Raw genomic sequence first — 20,896 nt, 5'->3', positions numbered from 1 at the left:
ATCCCTCTTCCTCCCTGTGTGCCTGTGAGACTGTCATTATCGAAAGAGTACAGATTGCTTATCTCAGCTCTGGTGAATCCTTACAGTATATTGATCCATTGTCAATTTCCCCTGCAACTGCTGTGATTCCTAATAGAATAGACTCTTTTAGGCCTGTGTTTTATACAATTGTGTTTATGAATGGTTTCAGGACTCACGTTTTTTGGAGACTCTCAACAAGTTCACTGTGTGACGTTGTTGAAGGTGTTGTTGACTGTGGGAAGGACAGAGAGTTGAGACAGAAGAGACTTTACTTACATCTCAGACCTGAGGCCAACTGCAGAGGGCTGTCCATCACTTCAGTCTGGGGCTATCCCAACTACAGACCAGCGACCCCCGGGGTGGTGCAGCAGGGAGAAGACACAGAACGCTTTATATCAGAGTAGAAGAAAAATGTATCTACAAATCTTCATGGATCTGAAATGATATGATGGATCAGGGATTGTTGGCAATGTAAAGTAATTATACTGAAAGTGTAATGTTCACAAAATTATAATGATGACGTTGATGGTAATGTGTTAATTAAATGCAAAATGTTATATATTTTTCCCTGTATATCATGAGTTGGCTAAATAATAATGAGTATACATTGTCAGTTGCAGGCAGCAATTACTATAGCCAGTGTAAAACCATTTCAGCATCGAGAACACAAACACATTATCTTCATCAATTCAGTTTGATGTCCAAGCCTATTTAACCCCAGGCATGTTCTGAAACTGCAATGAGAATGTTCACGCCAAAATATAAAACTGACTGTGACCGAAATAGCTTCACAGGAAGGTGAAATAGCCTGCAACAACAGAGCACATGCACACAGAGAAGGGATTTGCCAAAATAGGATGAATATAACACTTATAAAGGAGAGAATGTAATCCTTGTTGAGAGAAAATAGACTCAAAGGATTGTGGGGAGAAGCAAGCTGAAACTCTGAAGGTCATGGATGAAGAGCACGTGGACTTGACAGGGAGCTCTCTGTCCCTCTCACTCTGTCCCTCTCACTCTCTCCCTCTCTGTCCCTCTCACTCTGTCCCTCTCACTCTGTCCCTCTCACTCTCTCCCTCTCTGTCCCTCTCACTCTGTCCCTCTCACTCTGTCTCTCTCCATCTCTGTCCCTCTCACTCTGTCTCTCTCACTCTGTATCTCTCCCTCTCTGTCCCTCTCACTCTGTCCCTCTCACTCTGTCCCTCTCACTCTGTCCCTCTCACTCTGTATCTCTCCCTCTCTGTCCCTCTCACTCTGTCCCTCTCACTCTGACCCTCTCACTCTGTATCTCTCCCTCTCTGTCCCTCTCACTCTGTCCCTCTCAATCTGTCTCTCTCCATCTCTGTATCTCTCACTCCGTCCCTCTCACTCTGTATCTCTCCCTCTCTGTCCCTCTCACTGTCTCTCTCCCTCTCTGTATCTCTCCCTCTCTGTCCCTCTCATTCTGTGCCTCTCACTCTGTGCCTCTCACTCTGTCCCTCTCACTCTGTCCCTCTCACTCTGTCCCTCTCACTCTGTCCCTCTCACTCTGTCCATCTCACTCTGTCCATCTCACTCTGTCCATCTCACAATGTCCCTCTAACACTGACCCTCTCACTCTGTCCCTTTCACTTTGTCCCTCTCACTCTGTCCCTCTCCATCTCTGTATGTCTCCATCTCTGTATGTCTCCCTCTCTGTATCTCTCCCGCTGTGTGTATCTCTCCCTCTCTGTCCCTTTCCCTCTCTGTATCTCTCTGTATCTCTCTGTCCCTCTCCCTCTCTGTATCTCTCCCTCTCTGTATCTCTCCCTCTCTGTATCTCTCTGTATCTCTCTGTCCCTCTCCCTCTCTGTATCTCTCCCTCTCTGTCCCTCTCCCTCTATGTCTCTCTCCCTTTCTGCGTCTCTCCCGCTCTGTGTATCTCTCCCTCTCTGTCCCTCTCTGTATCTCTCTGTATCTCTCAGTCCCTCTCCCTCTCTGTATCTCTCCCTCTCTATGTATATCTCCCTCCTCTCTGTATCTCTCCCTCCTCTCTGTATCTCTCCCTCCTCTCTGTATCTCTCCCTCTCTGTATCTCTCCCTCTGTATCTCTCACTCTCTATGTATCTCTCCCTCCTCTCTGTATCTCTCCCTCCTCTCTGTATCTCTCCCTCCTCTCTGTATCTCTCCCTCTCTGTATATATCTCCGCATCTCTCCCTCTCTATGTATCTCTCCCTCCTCTCTGTATCTCTCCCTCCTCTCTGTCCCTCTCCCTCTCTGTCCCTCTCCCTCGTTGTCCCTCTCCCTCGCTGTCCCTCTCCCTCTCTGTCCCTCTCCCTCTGTGTCCCTCTCCCTCTGTGTCCCTCTCCCTCTCTGTCCCTCTCCCTCTGTGTCCCTCTCCCTCTGTGTCCCTCTCCCTCTGTGTCCCTCTCCCTCTGTGTCCCTCTCCCTCTGTGTCCCTCTCCCTCGCTGTCCCTCTCCCTCGCTGTCAATCTCCCTCTGTGTCCCTCTCCCTCTGTGTCCCTCTCCCTCTGTGTCCCTCTCCCTCTGTGTCCCTCTCCCTCTCTGTCCCTCTCCCTCTCTGTCCCTCTCCCTCTCTGTCCCTCTCCCTCTGTGTCCCTCTCCCTCTCTGTCCCTCTCCCTCGCTGTCCCTCTCCCTCTCTGTCCCTCTCCCTCTGTGTCCCTCTCCCTCTCTGTCCCTCTCCCTCTCTGTCCCTCTCCCTCGCTGTCCCTCTCCCTAGCTGTCCCTCTCCCTCTCTGTCCCTCTCCCTCTGTGTCCCTCTCCCTCTCTGTCCCTCTCCCTCTGTGTCCCTCTCCCTCTGTGTCCCTCTCACTCTGTGTCCCTCTCCCTCTCTGTCCCTCTCCCTCGCTGTCCCTCTCCCTCTCTGTCCCTCTCCCTCTCTGTCCCTCTCCCTCTCTGTCCCTCTCCCTCGCTGTCCCTCTCCCTCTCTGTCCCTCTCCCTCTCTGTCCCTCTCCCTCTGTGTTCCTCTCCCTCTCTGTCCCTCTCCCTCTGTGTCCCTCTCCCTCTGTGTCCCTCTCCCTCTGTGTCCCTCTCCCTCTCTGTCCCTCTCCCTCTCTGTCCCTCTCCCTCTCTGTCCCTCTCCCTCTCTGTCCCTCTCCCTCTGTGTCCCTCTCCCTCTCTGTCCCTCTCCCTCTCTGTCCCTCTCCCTCTGTGTCCCTCTCCCTCTCTGTCACTCTCCCTCTGTGTCCCTCTCCCTCTGTGTCCCTCTCCCTCTGTGTCCCTCTCCCTCTGTGTCCCTCTCCCTCTCTGTCCCTCTCCCTCTGTGTCCCTCTCCCTCTCTGTCCCTCTCCCTCGCTGTCCCTCTCCCTCTCTGTCCCTCTCCCTCTGTGTCCCTCTCCCTCTGTGTCCCTCTCCCTCTCTGTCCCTCTCCCTCTGTGTCCCTCTCCCTCTGTGTCCCTCTCCCTCTGTGTCCCGCTCCCTCTGTGTCCCTCTCCCTCTGTGTCCCTCTCCCTCTGTGTCCCTCTCCCTCTGTGTCCCTCTCACTCTGTGTCCCTCTCCCTCTGTGTCCCTCTCCCTCTGTGTCCCTCTCCCTCTCTGTCCCTCTCCCTCTCTGTCCCTCTCCCTCACTGTCCCTCTCCCTCTCTGTCCCTCTCCCTCTCTGTCCCTCTCCCTCTGTGTCCCTCTCCCTCTCTGTCCCTCTCCCTCTGTGTCCCTCTTCCTCTCTGTCCCTCTCCCTCGCTGTCCCTCTCCCTCTCTGTCCCTCTCCCTTTCTGTCCCTCTCCCTCTCTGTCCCTCTCCCTCTGTGTCCCTCTCCCTCTCTGTCCCTCTCCCTCGCTGTCCCTCTCCCTCTCTGTCCCTCTCCCTCTCTGTCCCTCTCCCTCTGTGTCCCTCTCCCTCTGTGTCCCTCTCCCTCTCTGTCCCTCTCCCTCGCTGTCCCTCTCCCTCGCTGTCCCTCTCCCTCTCTGTCCCTCGCCCTCTGTGTCCCTCTCCCTCTGTGTCCCTCTCCCTCTGTGTCCCTCTCCCTCTCTGTCCCTCTCCCTCGCTGTCCCTCTCCCTCTCTGTCCCTCTCCCTCTGTGTCCCTCTCCCTCTGTGTCCCTCTCCCTCTGTGTCCCTCTCCCTCTCTGTCCCTCTCCCTCTCTGTCCCTCTCCCTCTCTGTCCCTCTCCCTCTCTGTCCCTCTCCCTCTGTGTCCCTCTCCCTCGCTGTCCCTCTCCCTCTGTGTCCCTCTCCCTCTGTGTCCCTCTCCCTCTGTGTCCCTCTCCCTCTGTGTCCCTCTCCCTCTCTGTCCCTCTCCCTCTCTGTCCCTCTCCTTCTCTGTCCCTCTCCCTCTCTGTCCCTCTCCCTCTGTGTCCCTCTCCCTCTCTGTCCCTCTCTGTCCCTCTCCCTCTCTGTCCCTCTCCCTCTCTGTCCCTCTCCCTCTGTGTCCCTCTCCCTCTCTGTCCCTCTCCCTCTCTGTCCCTCTCCCTCTGTGTCCCTCTCCCTCTCTGTCCCTCTCCCTCTGTGTCCCTCTCCCTCTCTGTCCCTCTCCCTCTGTGTCCCTCTCCCTCTCTGTACCTCTCCCTCGCTGTCCCTCTCCCTCTCTGTCCCTCTCCCTCTGTGTCCCTCTCCCTCTGTGTCCCTCTCCCTCTCTGTCCCTCTCCCTCTGTGTCCCTCTCCCTCTGTGTCCCTCTCCCTCTGTGTCCCGCTCCCTCTGTGTCCCTCTCCCTCTGTGTCCCTCTCCCTCTGTGTCCCTCTCCCTCTGTGTCCCTCTCACTCTGTGTCCCTCTCCCTCTGTGTCCCTCTCCCTCTGTGTCCCTCTCCCTCTGTGTCCCTCTCCCTCTGTGTCCCTCTCCCTCTCTGTCCCTCTCCCTCTCTGTCCCTCTCCCTCACTGTCCCTCTCCCTCTCTGTCCCTCTCCCTCTCTGTCCCTCTCCCTCTGTGTCCCTCTCCCTCTCTGTCCCTCTCCCTCTGTGTCCCTCTTCCTCTCTGTCCCTCTCCCTCTCTGTCCCTCTCCCTCTCTGTCCCTCTCCCTCTCTGTCCCTCTCCCTCTCTGTCCCTCTCCCTCTCTGTCCCTCTCCCTCTGTGTCCCTCTCCCTCTCTGTCCCTCTCCCTTCCTGTCCCTCTCCCTCTCTGTCCCTCTCCCTCTCTGTCCCTCTCCCTCTGTGTCCCTCTCCCTCTGTGTCCCTCTCCCTCTCTGTCCCTCTCCCTCGCTGTCCCTCTCCCTCGCTGTCCCTCTCCCTCTCTGTCCCTCGCCCTCTGTGTCCCTCTCCCTCTGTGTCCCTCTCCCTCTGTGTCCCTCTCCCTCTCTGTCCCTCTCCCTCGCTGTCCCTCTCCCTCTCTGTCCCTCTCCCTCTGTGTCCCTCTCCCTCTGTGTCCCTCTCCCTCTGTGTCCCTCTCCCTCTCTGTCCCTCTCCCTCTCTGTCCCTCTCCCTCGCTGTCCCTCTCCCTCTCTGTCCCTCTCCCTCTGTGTCCCTCTCCCTCGCTGTCCCTCTCCCTCTGTGTCCCTCTCCCTCTGTGTCCCTCTCCCTCTGTGTCCCTCTCCCTCTGTGTCCCTCTCCCTCTCTGTCCCTCTCCCTCTGTGTCCCTCTCCCTCTCTGTCCCTCTCCTTCTCTGTCCCTCTCCCTCTCTGTCCCTCTCCCTCTGTGTCCCTCTCCCTCTCTGTCCTTCTCCCTCTATGTTCCTCTCCCTCTCTGTCCCTCTCCCTCTCTGTCCCTCTCCCTCTGTGTCCCTCTCCCTCTGTGTCCCTCTCCCTCTCTGTCCCTCTCCCTCTCTGTCCCTCTCCCTCTGTGTCCCTCTCCCTCTCTGTCCCTCTCCCTCTGTGTCCCTCTCCATCTGTGTCCCTCTCCCTCTGTGTCCCTCTCCCTCTGTGTCCCTCTCCCTCTGTGTCCCTCTCCCTCTGTGTCCCTCTCCCTCTCTGTCCCTCTCCCTCTCTGTCCCTCTCCCTCTGTGTCCCTCTCCCTCTCTGTCCCTCTCCCTCTCTGTCCCTCTCCCTCTCTGTCCCTCTCCCTCTGTGTCCCTCTCCCTCTGTGTCCCTCTCCCTCTCTGTCCCTCTCCCTCTGTGTCCCTCTCCCTCTGTGTCCCTCTCCCTCTGTGTCCCTCTCTCTCTGTGTCCCTCTCCCTCTGTGTCCCTCTCCCTCTCTGTCCCTCTCCCTCTGTGTCCCTCTCCCTCTCTGTCCCTCTCCCTCTGTGTCCCTCTTCCTCTCTGTCCCTCTCCCTCGCTGTCCCTCTCCCTCTCTGTCCCTCTCCCTCTCTGTCCCTCTCCCTCTCTGTCCCTCTCCCTCTGTGTCCCTCTCCCTCTCTGTCCCTCTCCCTTCCTGTCCCTCTCCCTCTCTGTCCCTCTCCCTCTCTGTCCCTCTCCCTCTGTGTCCCTCTCCCTCTGTGTCCCTCTCCCTCTCTGTCCCTCTCCCTCGCTGTCCCTCTCCCTCGCTGTCCCTCTCCCTCTCTGTCCCTCGCCCTCTGTGTCCCTCTCCCTCTGTGTCCCTCTCCCTCTGTGTCCCTCTCCCTCTCTGTCCCTCTCCCTCGCTGTCCCTCTCCTTCTCTGTCCCTCTCCCTCTGTGTCCCTCTCCCTCTGTGTCCCTCTCCCTCTGTGTCCCTCTCCCTCTCTGTCCCTCTCCCTCTCTGTCCCTCTCCCTCGCTGTCCCTCTCCCTCTCTGTCCCTCTCCCTCTGTGTCCCTCTCCCTCGCTGTCCCTCTCCCTCTGTGTCCCTCTCCCTCTGTGTCCCTCTCCCTCTGTGTCCCTCTCCCTCTGTGTCCCTCTCCCTCTCTGTCCCTCTCCCTCTGTGTCCCTCTCCCTCTCTGTCCCTCTCCTTCTCTGTCCCTCTCCCTCTCTGTCCCTCTCCCTCTGTGTCCCTCTCCCTCTCTGTCCCTCTCCCTCTCTGTCCCTCTCCCTCTCTGTCCCTCTCCCTCTCTGTCCCTCTCCCTCTGTGTCCCTCTCCCTCTGTGTCCCTCTCCCTCTCTGTCCCTCTCCCTCTCTGTCCCTCTCCCTCTGTGTCCCTCTCCCTCTCTGTCCCTCTCCCTCTGTGTCCCTCTCCATCTGTGTCCCTCTCCCTCTGTGTCCCTCTCCCTCTGTGTCCCTCTCCCTCTGTGTCCCTCTCCCTCTCTGTCCCTCTCCCTCTCTGTCCCTCTCCCTCTGTGTCCCTCTCCCTCTCTGTCCCTCTCCCTCTCTGTCCCTCTCCCTCTCTGTCCCTCTCCCTCTGTGTCCCTCTCCCTCTGTGTCCCTCTCCCTCTCTGTCCCTCTCCCTCTGTGTCCCTCTCCCTCTGTGTCCCTCTCCCTCTGTGTCCCTCTCTCTCTGTGTCCCTCTCCCTCTGTGTCCCTCTCCCTCTCTGTCCCTCTCCCTCTGTGTCCCTCTCCCTCTGTGTCCCTCTCCCTCTGTGTCCCTCTCCCTCTGTGTCCCTCTCCCTCTGTGTCCCTCTCCCTCTGTGTCCCTCTCCCTCTGTGTCCCTCTCCCTCTGTGTCCCTCTCCCTGTGTCCCTCTCCCTCTGTGTCCCTCTCCCTCTGTGTCCCTCTCCCTCTGTGTCCCTCTCCCTCTGTGTCCCTCTCCCTCTCTGTCCCTCTCCCTCTGTGTCAGCATTCAGATCAGAACAGCAGAGCTGAAGGTATTTAACCCATCACTGTACACCCTGATTAACACCTTTTCAAGTCCTTCTGTCAAAATGATGACACCCAATGCAAGCCTGCACCCACACACATGGACACACACACACACACACACACACACACACACACACACACACACACACGGACACATGCACACGCAGGATGAAGCATTTCATCCAACAGCACCCACCCTCTCCATCTAATTCCTGATCATGCAAGGAGAGGAGGTTATCGGAATTGAACATCAGAAAGTCCTGATGCTTGTCATCGATTGATAGCTTTCATCTGTTCGATGGGTGAGTGCATACATGCATAATCGCAATTACAGGGCCCGCCGATCTTTAATCTTCCTCTGATTCATTTCATTTTACCATTCATTATTCGTTTGAAGCTGCAAATGTACATTTCAAATCAAATCAAATCTAATGTTATTAGTCACATGTGGCGAATACAACCTTACAGTGAAATGCTAACTTACCCCGAACCAAGAACGCAGTTTAGAAAAAACACAGATAAGAATAAGAGATAAAAGTAACAAGTAATTAATGAGCAGCAATAAAATAACAATAGCGAGACTATATACAGGGGGTACCGGTACAGAGTTAACGTTAGTTGAGATAGTATGTACATGTCGATAGAGTTATTAAAGCGACTATGCATAGATGACAACAGAGAGCAGCAGGGGTGTAAAGAGGGGGTGAGGGGGGGGGGGGCAATGCAAATAGTCTTCAGTAGCCATTTGATTAGATGTTCATGAGTCTTGTGTCTTGGGGGTAGAAGCTGTTAAGAAGCCTCTTGGACCTAGACTTGGTGCTCCGGTACCGCTTGCCGTGTTGTAGCAGAGAGAACAGTCTATGGCAGGCGACAATTTCTAGGGCCTGGTATAGAGGTCCTGGTATAGAGGTCCTGGATGGCAGGAAGCTTGGCCCCAGTAATGTAATGGGCCGTTCGCACTACCTTCTGTAGTGACTTGCGGTCAGAGGCCGAGCAGTTGCCGTACCAGGCAGTGATACAACGAGTCAGTATGCTCTCGATGGTGCAGCTGTAGACCCTTTAGAGGATCTTTTCAGTCTCCTGAGGGGGAAGATTTCTCTTTCACATTGGGGGTGAGTACATGCCCTGTCCCATCATATGACTTTAAACCAGCTTCCTATTCTGTCTCAGTGTTGAGGGTTGTACACTTTTAGATGGAGAGTGAAAAATTAAATGTAAAGTTTTTGTAGAACTGTCAGTCTGACCCCTTTCTGTAATATTCCAGTTAGCTTCATTATCAATTCAGAGACTTTGTGTTTCGCTGTAGTGTTTTCACAGGGCCACATGTGATCAAAGACAGAGCTTTACTTTATATTCAGTGATACCTTGTGTAGCCCTTTCCTGCAGTCAAATGACCTAGGGATCCTGAGTGGCGCTACAGACCGGGGTTCGATCCCGGGCTGTATCACAACCGGCCGTGATTGGGAGTCCCATAGGGCGGCGCACAATTGGCCTAGAGTCGTTTGTAAAACAGAGTCAGTATAGTACAGTCAGCATTAAAATATCCCAGTTTTTTGAGAAAGTACAGTCTCTGTTGACTCTTTTTGTAGATCAGGTCTGTACATTTACTCCACTGAAGCTTATTGTCCAAGAGGACACCCAGATATTTATATTCCTCTACAATCTCTATGTTCTGATCTCTGATAGATGTTGCAGAGGTAGGTGTTGTACGCTTCCTGAAGTCTATGCACATCTCTTTGGTCTTGTTGGTATTGAGGACCAAGTGTGATTCCTCACACCACTATTTTTATTATTAGTCATTTTTGTTTGTTTGTTTACTGAGCTTTTAAATATTTATTTTACAAAACTTGTTTATTTATTTTTATTGTTGGACATAAAAGACTGTAAAAACTCAAATCAGTGCTTTTAATTGTTGAAATCTGTTCCAAAGTATTCCCATGCATAATAGAGATATATACACTGAGCGTACAACACATTAGCAACACCGTCCTAATATTAAGTTGCTCCCCCTTTTGCCCTCAGAACATTCTCAGTTGGTCAGGGCATGGACTCGACAAGGTGTTGAAAGCGTTCCACAGGGATGCACACGTTTTAACACGTGACCTCAGTAAGGGATCACAGCTTTCCCCTGAATTCACCTGGTCATATGTCATGGAAAGAGCAGGCGTTCATTATGTTTTGTACACTCAGTGTAGGTGTACTGTACCAGTCAACAGTTTGGACAAACCTACTCATTCAAGGGTTTTTCTTTATTTGTACTATTTTCTACATTGCAGAATAATACTGAAGACATCAAAACTATGAAATAACACATATGGAATCAAGTAGTAACAAAAAAAAAGTGTTAAACAACTCAAAATATATTTGAGATTTGAGATTTTTCAAAGTAGCCACCTGCAACCTTGATAACAGCTGACAGCATGAGGTTGTCACCGGGAAGGCATTTCAATTAACAGGTGTGCCTTGTTAAAAGTTAATTTGTGGAATTTCTGTGTGTTGTGACAAGGTAGGGGAGGTATACAGAAGATAACCGTATTATGGCAAGAACAGCTCAAATAAGCAACGAGAAATGACAGTCCATCATTACTTTAAGAACTTTGAAAGTTTCTTGAAGTGCAGTTGCAAAAACCATCAAGCTCTATGATGAAACTGGCTCTCACGGGGACCACCACAGGAAAGGAAGACCCAGAGTTACCTCTGCTGCAGAGGATAAGTTCATTCGAGTTATCTGCACCTCAGATTGCAGCCCAAATAAATACAAACATCAACTGTTCAGAGGAGACTCCGTAAATCAGGTCTTCATGGTCAAATTGCTGCAAAGAAACCACTACTAAAGGACAGCAATAAGAAGAAGAGACTTGCATGAGCCAAGAAACATGAGCAATGGACATTAGACCAGTGGAAATCTGTCCTTTGGTCTGATGAGTCCAAATTTGAGATTTTTGGTTCCAACCACTGTGTCTTTGTGAGTCGCAGAGTAGGTGAACAGATGAGCTCTGTATGTGTGGTTCCCACAGTGAAGCAGGAGGGTGTGGAGGTGCTTTGCTGGTGACACTGTCAGTGATTTATTTAGAATTCAAGGCACACTTAACCAGCATGGCTACCACAGCATACCACTGCAGCGATACGCCATCCCATCTGGTAGCCATGCTACCACATAGTGGTGTAGCGAGTGACTCAGCAGTCTAAGGCACTGCATCTCAGTGCTAGAGGCGTCACCACAGACCCTGGTTTGATTCCAGGCTGTATCACAACCGGCCATGATTGGGAGCCCCATAGGGCGGTGCACAATTGGCCCAGCGACGTCCTGGTTAAGGTTTGGCCAGGGTAGGCCCTCATTGTAAATAAGAATTTGTTCTTAACTGACTTGTCTAGTTTAATAGAGGTAAATATTGTTTGTTTTTCAACAGGACAATGACCCAACACACCTCTAGGCTGTGTAAGGGCTATTTGGCCAAGAAGGAGAGTGATGGAGTGCTGCAATAGATGACCTGGCCTCTACAATCACCCAACCTCAACCCAATTGAGATGGTTTGGATGAGTTGTACCGCAGAGTGAATGAAAAGCAGCCAACAAGTGATCAGCATATGTGGGAACTCCTTCAAGACTGTTGGAAAAACATTTCAGGTGAAGCTGGTTGAGAGAATGCCAAGAGTCTGCAAAGCTGTCATCAAGGCAAAGGGTGGCTACTTTGAAGAATCTAAAATCTAAAATACTTTTTTGGTTACTACATGATTCCACCTTATTTCATAGTTTGTCTTCACTATTATTCTACAATGTAGAAAATTGTACAAATAAAAACCCTTTAAAAGCAGATCGTCAAATTCAAATTAAATTCTTGGAAATTTTTATATTTCAAGCCACTATGCGCGGCACAAAACTCAGAAATAACGACATAATTCATGCCTTACTTTTGAAGATCTTCTTCTGTTGGCACTCCAATATGTCCCATAAACATCACAAATGGTCCTTTTGTTCGATAAATTCCGTCGTTATATCTCCAAAATGTCAATTTGGCGCGTTTGATTCAGAAAAACACTGGTTCCAACTCGCGCAACATGACTACAAATGTTCTAATAAGTTACCTGTAAACTTTGTCCAAACATTTCAAACAACTTTCCTAATCCAACTTTAGGTATTTGTTTATGTAAATAATCAATCAAATTTAATACGGGATAGACTGTGTTCAATAGTGGATAAAATGAAAGTGGAGCGAGCTTCAGGTCACGCGCCCCAAACAAAAGAGTACATTTGGCTATACACCCAGAAAGGAAAAGGCTACTTCTTCACTACTCAAAGGAAAAACATCAACCAATTTCTAAAGACTGTTGACATCTGGTGGAAGCCATAGGAACTGCAAGCATATTTCTATTAAAACGGGCTTGCCATATTAAACTAATAGAAAACAGATTGGCCTAAAAAAAGAAAATTTCCTGGATGGATTGTGCTCGGGGTTTCACCTGCCAAATCAGTTCTGTTATACTCACAGATATTATTCAAACAGTTTTAGAAACTTCAGAGTGTTTTCTATCCAAATCTACTAATAATATGCATATCGTAGCTTCTGGGCCTGAGTAGCAGGCAGTTTACTTTGGGCACACTTTTCATCCGGATGTGAATATACCGCCCCCTATCCCTAAGAAGTTTTAATGAGTAGGTGTATCCAAAGTTTTAACTGGTACTGTAATGAACACGATGGGAGACAGAGAGGTGGTTTCAAGAGCAGGGCGCAGCAGGTGTTTATTAGTAAAGGACCACAGGAGGAGGCAGGTAGCTGGGTCCAGGGGCAGGCAGAAGGTCATACACAGGAGGAGGCAGGTAGCTGGGTCCAGGGGCAGGCAGAAGGTAATACACAGGAGGAGGCAGGTAGCTGGGTCCAGGGACAGGCAGAAGGTCATACACAGGAGGAGGCAGGTAGCTGGGTCCAGGGACAGGCAGAAGGTCATACACAGGAGGAGGCAGGTAGCTGGGTCCAGGGACAGGCAGAAGGTCATACACAGGAGGAGGCAGGTAGCTGGGTCCAGGGACAGGCAGAAGGTCATACACAGGAGGAGGCAGGTAGCTGGGTCCAGGGACAGGCAGAAGGTCATACACAGGAGGAGGCAGGTAGCTGGGTCCAGGGGCAGCCAGAAGGTCATACACAGGAGGAGGCAGGTAGCTGGGTCCAGGGGCAGCCAGAAGTTCATACACAGGAGGAGGCAGGTAGCTGGGTCCAGGGACAGGCAGAAGGTCATACACAGGAGGAGGCAGGTAGCTGGGTCCAGGGGCAGCCAGAAGGTCATACACAGGAGGAGGCAGGTAGCTGGGTCCAGGGACAGGCAGCAGGTCATACACAGGAGGAGGCAGGTAGCTGGGTCCAGGGGCAGCCAGAAGGTCATACACAGGAGGAGGCAGGTAGCTGGGTCCAGGGACAGGCAGAAGGTCATACACAGGAGGAGGCAGGTAGCTGGGTCCAGCGACAGGCAGAAGATCATACACAGGAGGAGGCAGGTAGCTGGGTCCAGGGACAGGCAGAAGGTCATACACAGGAGGAGGCAGGTAGCTGGGTCCAGAGACAGGCAGAAGGTCATACACAGGGACTCCAAAAAGGTAACAGTACAGGCAGGGAATAGGCAAAAAAGTGTCATTAGTGAGGATGGCCAAACACTACAATACACAGGAGGACTCATATGGAACCGGCTCCGGATAGATCAAAACAATCCATATCTCACAGTGATGGGGTGGGGTGCAATGAACTGAACTAAATAGTGTGTGTAAATGACAGACAGGTGTGTGAACAGGTGATCAGAATCCAGGTGATTGGGATCTGGAGAGTGAGCTGCGTTCTGGGGATCTATGTGTTTGAGAGTGTGAGTTGGAGGCAGACTTTACAATGACGGGATGAAAATCTGGTTAACGCCCAACTCTGTCATAACCATACCCTCTGTTTGATGTGAGTCATCGCATTGCTAGACACAAACAATGTTTTGTACACTCAGTGTATGTGATCGTATACAAATGTAAATAAGGTTTGAAATAATTATGTTTTAGTCAAATATTATATCTGTTTGGGCTTCTGGCAGTCAATTTGCAATCTACACATGATTTGTATTATGTCCCAGCCTGCTGACCATCCACTCAATAAAAAGATTGGCCCGTTGTTAAATCTAGTTGATGACCCCTGGAGTACTGTAAAGAACAGATGACAGAACCCTTTATATGTCATGATAGGAGGAGGATGTTTCTACAGTAGGCATCCTTCAGATGGGCAGCTTTAGGGAAACGGTTGTTCCTCTATTTAAAGCTGTGACAGGTTGTGTGATAGGAGCAGTGAATGTCACAGACCTGTTAGTGGTTAGCAGTGCTTAGATTAAGGATGTGGGGTGTCATCACCTTCTCAATTAACAGATACAAAAACAGACACCCAAATGTTTTAGACAGAGCACCGGTAGGAGGGCAATTTGTGATGCCATGGAAATGAATTATGACATCCCACATGCGAAACAATGGCCTGCATTTTTCATCAGCGATTTGCCATTAAAGTTCATTCGAAGGCATCCGTCGAAAATGACTAGACAGAATCTACATTATGTAAATCTTGTCATGCAAGTTGACAAGATCAGCACGCAGATGCACCATGTGAGATTCAATTATAAGTAATCATCATTTGTCAGATTAATTTGCCACTAGATTAATTCTGATGATCAGCTTTTGACAAAATATTCCTTTCGATTAATTCATTTAACAGCATTATGACAGGCGCCTGGAAGCATTTACCAACAGCACATCCAGATCTGTCAATACAAGTAGACAATATTTTACCTAAAAGTGTTTTATTCACATATTTGCATATTTGAGATATGCATCATTACACTTTATTCACAAAAAAGAGTTGAAGCAGATGGGATTTCAAGTTGATCATTTAACTGACTTGTGTTATATGAGTTACTTGTAGGAATGCTCTCCTTGTTACAGCGTCATGTTTACAGTAGTTCCTCGTCTTCTCTCTTCTTCACCACTCCCTTTCTAAGAGAGAGAGTATGATCAGAGAAGAGACTGACAACCAGCCAGGCAGACATGAGTTAGAGGTTTTCCTTCTCAAGTGTTGTAGATGAACAGACTACCTGAGGTTCTGAAGTCAAGGAGAGTTCATCTCTGGGATGAATCAACTCTCTTAATGTTCTCTGAAATGGAGGCATTGTTGTGCTGCAGCACTAATGAATATCACTTAGCAATTTGGCCTTTTAGTCAAATCATGAACATTATGTAGAATGAGTTGTAGGAATGCTCTCCTCGTTACAGTGTCATGTATATTCCCTCATTTCCTCATGTGTCACTGACAGCCCACCAGACAGACACAACATCGCTAAATGTAAAACACTGCAGGCAAGGGAGGCTAGACTGTCTAGTTGCCACTGTTGGCTGGAATGAATATTAGGAAGCCTGTACTCTTTCATCAGTGTGTATAACATCAGCAAGACAGGGCATGGTCAGCCTTGCTGGTCAGCCTTGCTGGTCTTGCTGGTCAGTCTTGCTGGTCAGCCTTGCTGGTCTTGCTGGTCAGCCTTGCTGGTCAGCCTTGCTGTTCTTGCTGGTCAGTCTTGCTGGTCAGCCTTGCTGGTCAGCCTTGCTGGTCTTGCTGGTCAGTCTTTTTGAATGTACAATTGAGGTCAGCATGACATCATGAAATTGTGTCTTTCTTTTTGGGACACCAGTATATCAGTTAGTTAAGGGAAGGATGTTGAGGTCCAATATAGACAAACAGTTTTGCAACATAAGTGGGGAAGTTTTTTTGTAACTGAAGGCGCACACACACAGAGAACTGCAGCCATTCAGCCCAGCCCAAACTCCTACAGATCCTAATCTACCATCTATCTGCCTTTGTTAAACTTGGTCAATTACTTTTCCGTAAATGGAAAGCATTAGACAACTTGGAAAAGCACTCCAGCTCCATTTTAGCCGATAGGATGCATGACCCAATGAGCCGGGCTCCAGAGCCAGCATGAAGATAAAGAGCTCTGGTGAATGGGCTAGGGATGGGGCTGGGCTGCAGCCTGCAGACGCCAGCCAGCGGCAGACACCACTCATTACCCATCCAGGCTGGAGGGGAATGAGTCTTACTGGATGACTCAGGAGGCCCTGAGGGTCTTTCTGGAAGAGGGAGAGTATGATCAGAGAAGAGACTGACAACCAGACAGGCAGACATGAGTTAGAGGTTTTCCTTCTCAAGTGTTGTAGATGAACAGGCTACCTGAGGTTCTGAAGTCAAGGAGAGTGCATCTCTGGGATGAATCAACTCTCTTAATGTTCTCTCAAACGGAAGCATTGTTGTGCTGCAGCACTAATGAATATCACTTAGCAATTTGAACATTATGGAGATTAAATTCGATTATTTAACTCCTTACGTTAAAGGGTTAACGACCATTTAGTCAAATAGGCTCCATTCGTGCTTCCATCCATTCCCAATGAGATCTCCTATAGGTCAGCACTGCCAGGAACAGATTCTGACACCCGGAGGAAGGCCCTCAGGTGCACATTAGTGAACAGGGAATGGAGAGGGAACATTCTTACCTCTGGCAGTTTGCAGCGACATCGCTTCCCCAGCAGTTAGTGGGGGTCCCATGACTCATTCACATGTTCTACAGAGAAAGTGCATTCCTGTTCTACACTTCATAATGATAGAGATTCCATCGAACCACAGCCTCCACCACCGACATTGCAAGCAATGAAAATGAACATTTGATGCTGTGTGAGAGAGGAGGGAAATACAAAAAATACATTGCAGTGCTAGCTGTGCCACCAGAGATTCTGGGCTCGAGTCCAGGCTCGAGGCTCGTGTACGGTGTTTCCTCTGACACATTGGTGTGGCTGGCTTCCGGGTTGGATGGGCGTTGTGTCAAGAAGCAGTGCGGCTTGGTTGCGTTGTGTTTTTGGAGGACGCGCGGCTCTCGACCTTCGCCTCTCCCGAGTCCGTACAGGAGTTGCAGCGATGAGACAAGACTAACTACTACCAATTGGATACCACGGAATTGGGGAGAATAAAGGGGTAAAAGAAAGAAGAAGTACTAGTGTATTTGTGATGACTCTTTAATGTCACAGATTCCATCGAACCACAACCTCCACTACTGACCTTGACTCCATGGAACATGTTCTCTACAGTACATGCATCACATTGAGTACAGTATTTGTGATGACTCTTTAATGTCACAGATTCCATCGAACCACAACCTCCACTCCTGACCTTGACTCCATGGAACATGTTCTCTACATTACATGTATCACAGTACAGTTGCGTAAGAGAGCTGAGAAATATAAATGTTACTAAATGTTACTGAAGAAATGAAATGTTAGTGTGTTGGTGATGACTTCTCTAAATTTTCTAAAACAACGTTGCGGCTTATGGTAGAGAAATTAACATTCAATTATCTTGAAACAGCTCTGTTGGACATTCCTGCAGTCAGCATGCCAAGTGCATGCTGTGGCATTGTGTTTTGGGACAAAACTGCACATTTTGGAGTGGTATTTTATTTTCCCCAGCACGAGGTGCACCTGTGTAATGACCATGCTGTTTAATAAGCTGGTGGATGGATTATCTTGGCAAAGGAGAAATGCTTACTAACATTTTAGTGCATTTTAGAGGAATACGATATTTGTGTATATAGAACATTTCTGGGATCTTTTATTTCAGCTCGTGAAAAATGGGGCCAACACTTTACATGTTGCGTTTATATTTTTGTTCAGTATAATAGTGTTTTTGTTGTTCAATTTCCCTCACAGCTACTGCTATGGAAGTAGCTAGCAACTCCTATAAGATTTGGTAGGGATATTACTTTGCATCCTTACAAACTTACATTTACATTTGGTCTAACCATGTTATGGTGATGAAATACTATACATTATGCATATCCTATTGTTGTCCAGCTGTGCTCTCCCTGAATTGTTATATATCCTTCGCTGGCACTGTGTAACGATCTTCTTCATCTGAGGAACAGGAAAGATCGGACCAAAACGCAGCGTAGTAAGTGTCCATGTTAATTTAATATAACTGAACACGAAATACAAAATAATAAAGTGAAACAACGAAAATTGAAACAGTCCTGAAAGGTGACACAACACAAAACAGGAAACAACTACCCACAAACACCAGGTGGGAACAGGCTACCTAAGTATGGTTCTCAATCAGAGACAACGATAGACAGCTGCCTCTGATTGGGAACCATACCAGGCAAAACACAGAAAAGAAAACATAGAAAAACAACATAGAATGCCCACTCCAACTCACGCCCGACCAAACCAAAATAGAGACATAACAAAGGAACTAAGGTCAGGGCGTGACACACTGAGCAGATGTACTATTACAAAATACTGTCTGTTTACAGTAAAGGGAGAAGTGTCCCTGTCTTGAGCTTTGCAGTCACCTCTTGTTCCTTCTGTGATTATAGTCTGTCTGCAGAGATCAAAACAAGTACAATCTGTTTACAGCCCTCCATACTGATTTAGCCCCCAACCCTCCCGTTCCGCGGCTTATTGTATTTTCAGCATTGGCACACACAACAAACTGGCTACAAGAAGTGCACTTGTAGCACTCTCTCTCTGTCTCTGTCTCTGTCTCTGTCTCTGTCTCTCTCTCTCTCTCTCTCTCTCTCTCTCTCTCTCTCTCTCTCTCTCTCTCTCTCTCTCTCTCTCTCTCTCACTCTCTCTCTCTCTCTCTACTTTGTTTCAACTCATTATCTTTCTCTCTCGCTGTCCCTCGAGTCCCTCTAGCTCTCTCTCTCTACTTTGTTTCAACTCGTTCTCTCCCTCTCTTTGTCCCTCGTCCATCTCTTTCTCTCTCTACTTTACGTCTCAACTCACTCCCTCTCTCTCTCCATCTCTCTGTCCCCTTGTTTATCCTCCTCCCTTCTCTCTATCTTTTCATTGATCCTATTTCTCTTCCTCCTCTTCTTCCTCCTCCTTTTTCCAAGGCCCCAAAGGATAACACTGCTCCTATTCCCAGCTTTTGCTGTCCTTAAAGAAAATGACATTAATAAGATGACTCAGTGCGACTGTGACGCACTCAGGCGTAGTGGGAGTCAGGCGCCGGAGGCAGAAGGTACAGAATAGTGCTTTTATTACGGCACAGGGAAAATCGTACACGCCAAATGCCGGGCGCACAACCACGATATGCCCAAAAACAGGACCTAACTAGTCCAACATGAAACCCACTGCCACACATTAACACAGTGGGAAAATAAGCACAAAGAGCAGGCGGGCCTACCGGCTTAAATAGCCCAACTAATCAACCTCAACAAGAAACAGGTGAAACAAATAAGACAAAACCAACCGAAAAGGGAAAAGGGATCGGTGGCAGCTAGTAGACCGGTGACGATGACCGCTGAGCGCCGCCCGAACAGGAAGAGGAGCCACCTTCTGTAGGAGTCGTGTCAGCGCCGACGGCGAATGGAGTGGCCCCGAGGCTGGAGGGGCTCCAGAAACAACCAGGCGTGAAGGGTGGTAATGTTTAAAGATAATGAAATGGTGTGTAGAGGGGCTTCTCAATCACACCTCCCCAGAGCTCCAGACATCCCCTTGACACGGTTAGGGGGAAGGCTTCCATCCAAATGCTGTTGCACATCTACCAGAGGTGTTGGTGTAAATGTGACGACACAGGATCCACAGTAGTTCCTACTTCACAGCAGAGTCATTTCATTGTATTGCTGTTTTGCAGAAATGTCTTCTTGGACATTAACTTTCATGTGCCTTAATTACAAACTTGTATGATATCTATAAATATAAATAAAAAAAGTATAGATTATTGAGGGAGAAAGCACTGAGCTATATAGGGAGAAGACAGGATCATTCCTGGCTAGCCATGATTGGCTGAGATAATGGAGAGGTTGACCATGCTGACGGTTGGCCATGCGTTTACGATTCTTAAAGAGATGGTTGGCGTCTGAACCATGTTTAATAGGCATAAACAAAGAAGATCTCTCTAGCAAGTGCGAAAACCTCATCAACATTTTCCAGGAAATGTCTTCTACTTGTCTCCGAAGTGGGATAACAAGTTTATCAACTTTCAAAGCAGCATAACTTTCCCATGTTTCCTCCAACTACAGTTTATGACATACAAATTTGAAGCTCTGAGTCTTTACTTCTATAAAATCACTTCAATTTGACATAAGCTCCCATAAAGAAATCTGCTCACAAATAGGCTGCACACCAAATGGTACACTATTCCCTACAAAGTGCTCTTTGGACCAGTAGCCAATAGGGTGCCAGTTGGGATGAAGACACAGTATTCACTATGGACAGTGAGAGACAGATTATTGACAAGCACCAGGCATTTGTTGAGGGGAATGATGAATTGAGACCATATCGCCACCGAAAAGAGCTTGTCATCAAAAAAAAATCTAAAGTATGCAAATGCATTGTTTAGTTCAAGATCAGTGCTGACGGTTGCTTGTGAAAAAGACACTGAATACAGAAATGTCCCAACATTGGTACACAGAATCTGGTCTGCACACAGGTATGGAGGGAGTGAGGCTTAAATCAGCTTAAATTGCATCCACGAATCGCAGTCAAGAAGCCATCAATCACAATTGCAATCACCATGCGATGGATGTGAAGACAGCCGTGCAATAATTTAAATTTTAGCATATTTCAGGCCGGGCATGTGTGTAGCTCTCCGCCCCTCAGATACTAACAGGTAATGAGAGCTTTATGGGATTCATTCCGTTGTCCGAGACAATAGAATCCCAGTGGGAGTCAGCAGAGAAATAAGAGAGGTTGGAAAATTGTCAGATGACATGAAAATAGAGCTGTTTGGCCACGCACACCAGTGCTGGGTTTCGTGTTGAAAAGCAAAGCATATGCAGAAAAATTGGGTTGGGGTTAGGGTTTACCTTCAGTAAAATATGGTCCTGGGTCCCTTGTTAAGGTCAATAGCATCATGAACTTTACCCAGTACCAGGACATTTTAGCCAAAAACCTGGTTGCTTTTACCAGGAGGCTGATGCTTGGATGCAAGTGGATCTTCCAGCAAGACAATAACCACAAGTACTAATCAAACTCCACAAAGAAATTGTTAATTGACCACAAAATCAACAGCCATCTAAATCTCCGGACTTGAACCCCATTGGATATCTGTGGTTTGAACTGAAGAAGACAGTCGACAAGAGCATATGAAGGATTGATTCATTTAACTAGGCAAGTCAGTTAAGAACAAAATCTTATTTACAATGACGGCCTAGAAACAGTGGGTTAACTGCCTTGTTCAGGGAAGATTGACAGATTTTTACCTTGTCCACTTGGGGATTTTATATAGCAATCTTGTGGTTACTAGCCCAATGCTCTAACCACTAGGCTACCTGCCGCCCGCGTAAGGATCTGGAAAGATTCTGTATGGAGGAATGGTCTAAGATCCCTCC

The 20,896-nt window shown here is 48.9% G+C and overlaps 1 pseudogene; it reads left to right on the top strand.

Moving 5' to 3' along the window:
* Positions 1-18,521: 18,521 nt before the first annotated feature.
* LOC139419824 (cyclin-I-like) overlaps positions 18,522-20,896 on the top strand; it is an 85,156-nt pseudogene continuing 82,781 nt past the window's right edge.

The sequence above is a fragment of the Oncorhynchus clarkii genome, chromosome 10 (genome assembly GCF_045791955.1).
Source record: "Oncorhynchus clarkii lewisi isolate Uvic-CL-2024 chromosome 10, UVic_Ocla_1.0, whole genome shotgun sequence".
Lineage (NCBI taxonomy): Eukaryota > Metazoa > Chordata > Actinopteri > Salmoniformes > Salmonidae > Oncorhynchus > Oncorhynchus clarkii.
Note: the sequence above shows the minus strand (reverse complement) of the source record. Positions and strands in the feature narration are given on the sequence as shown.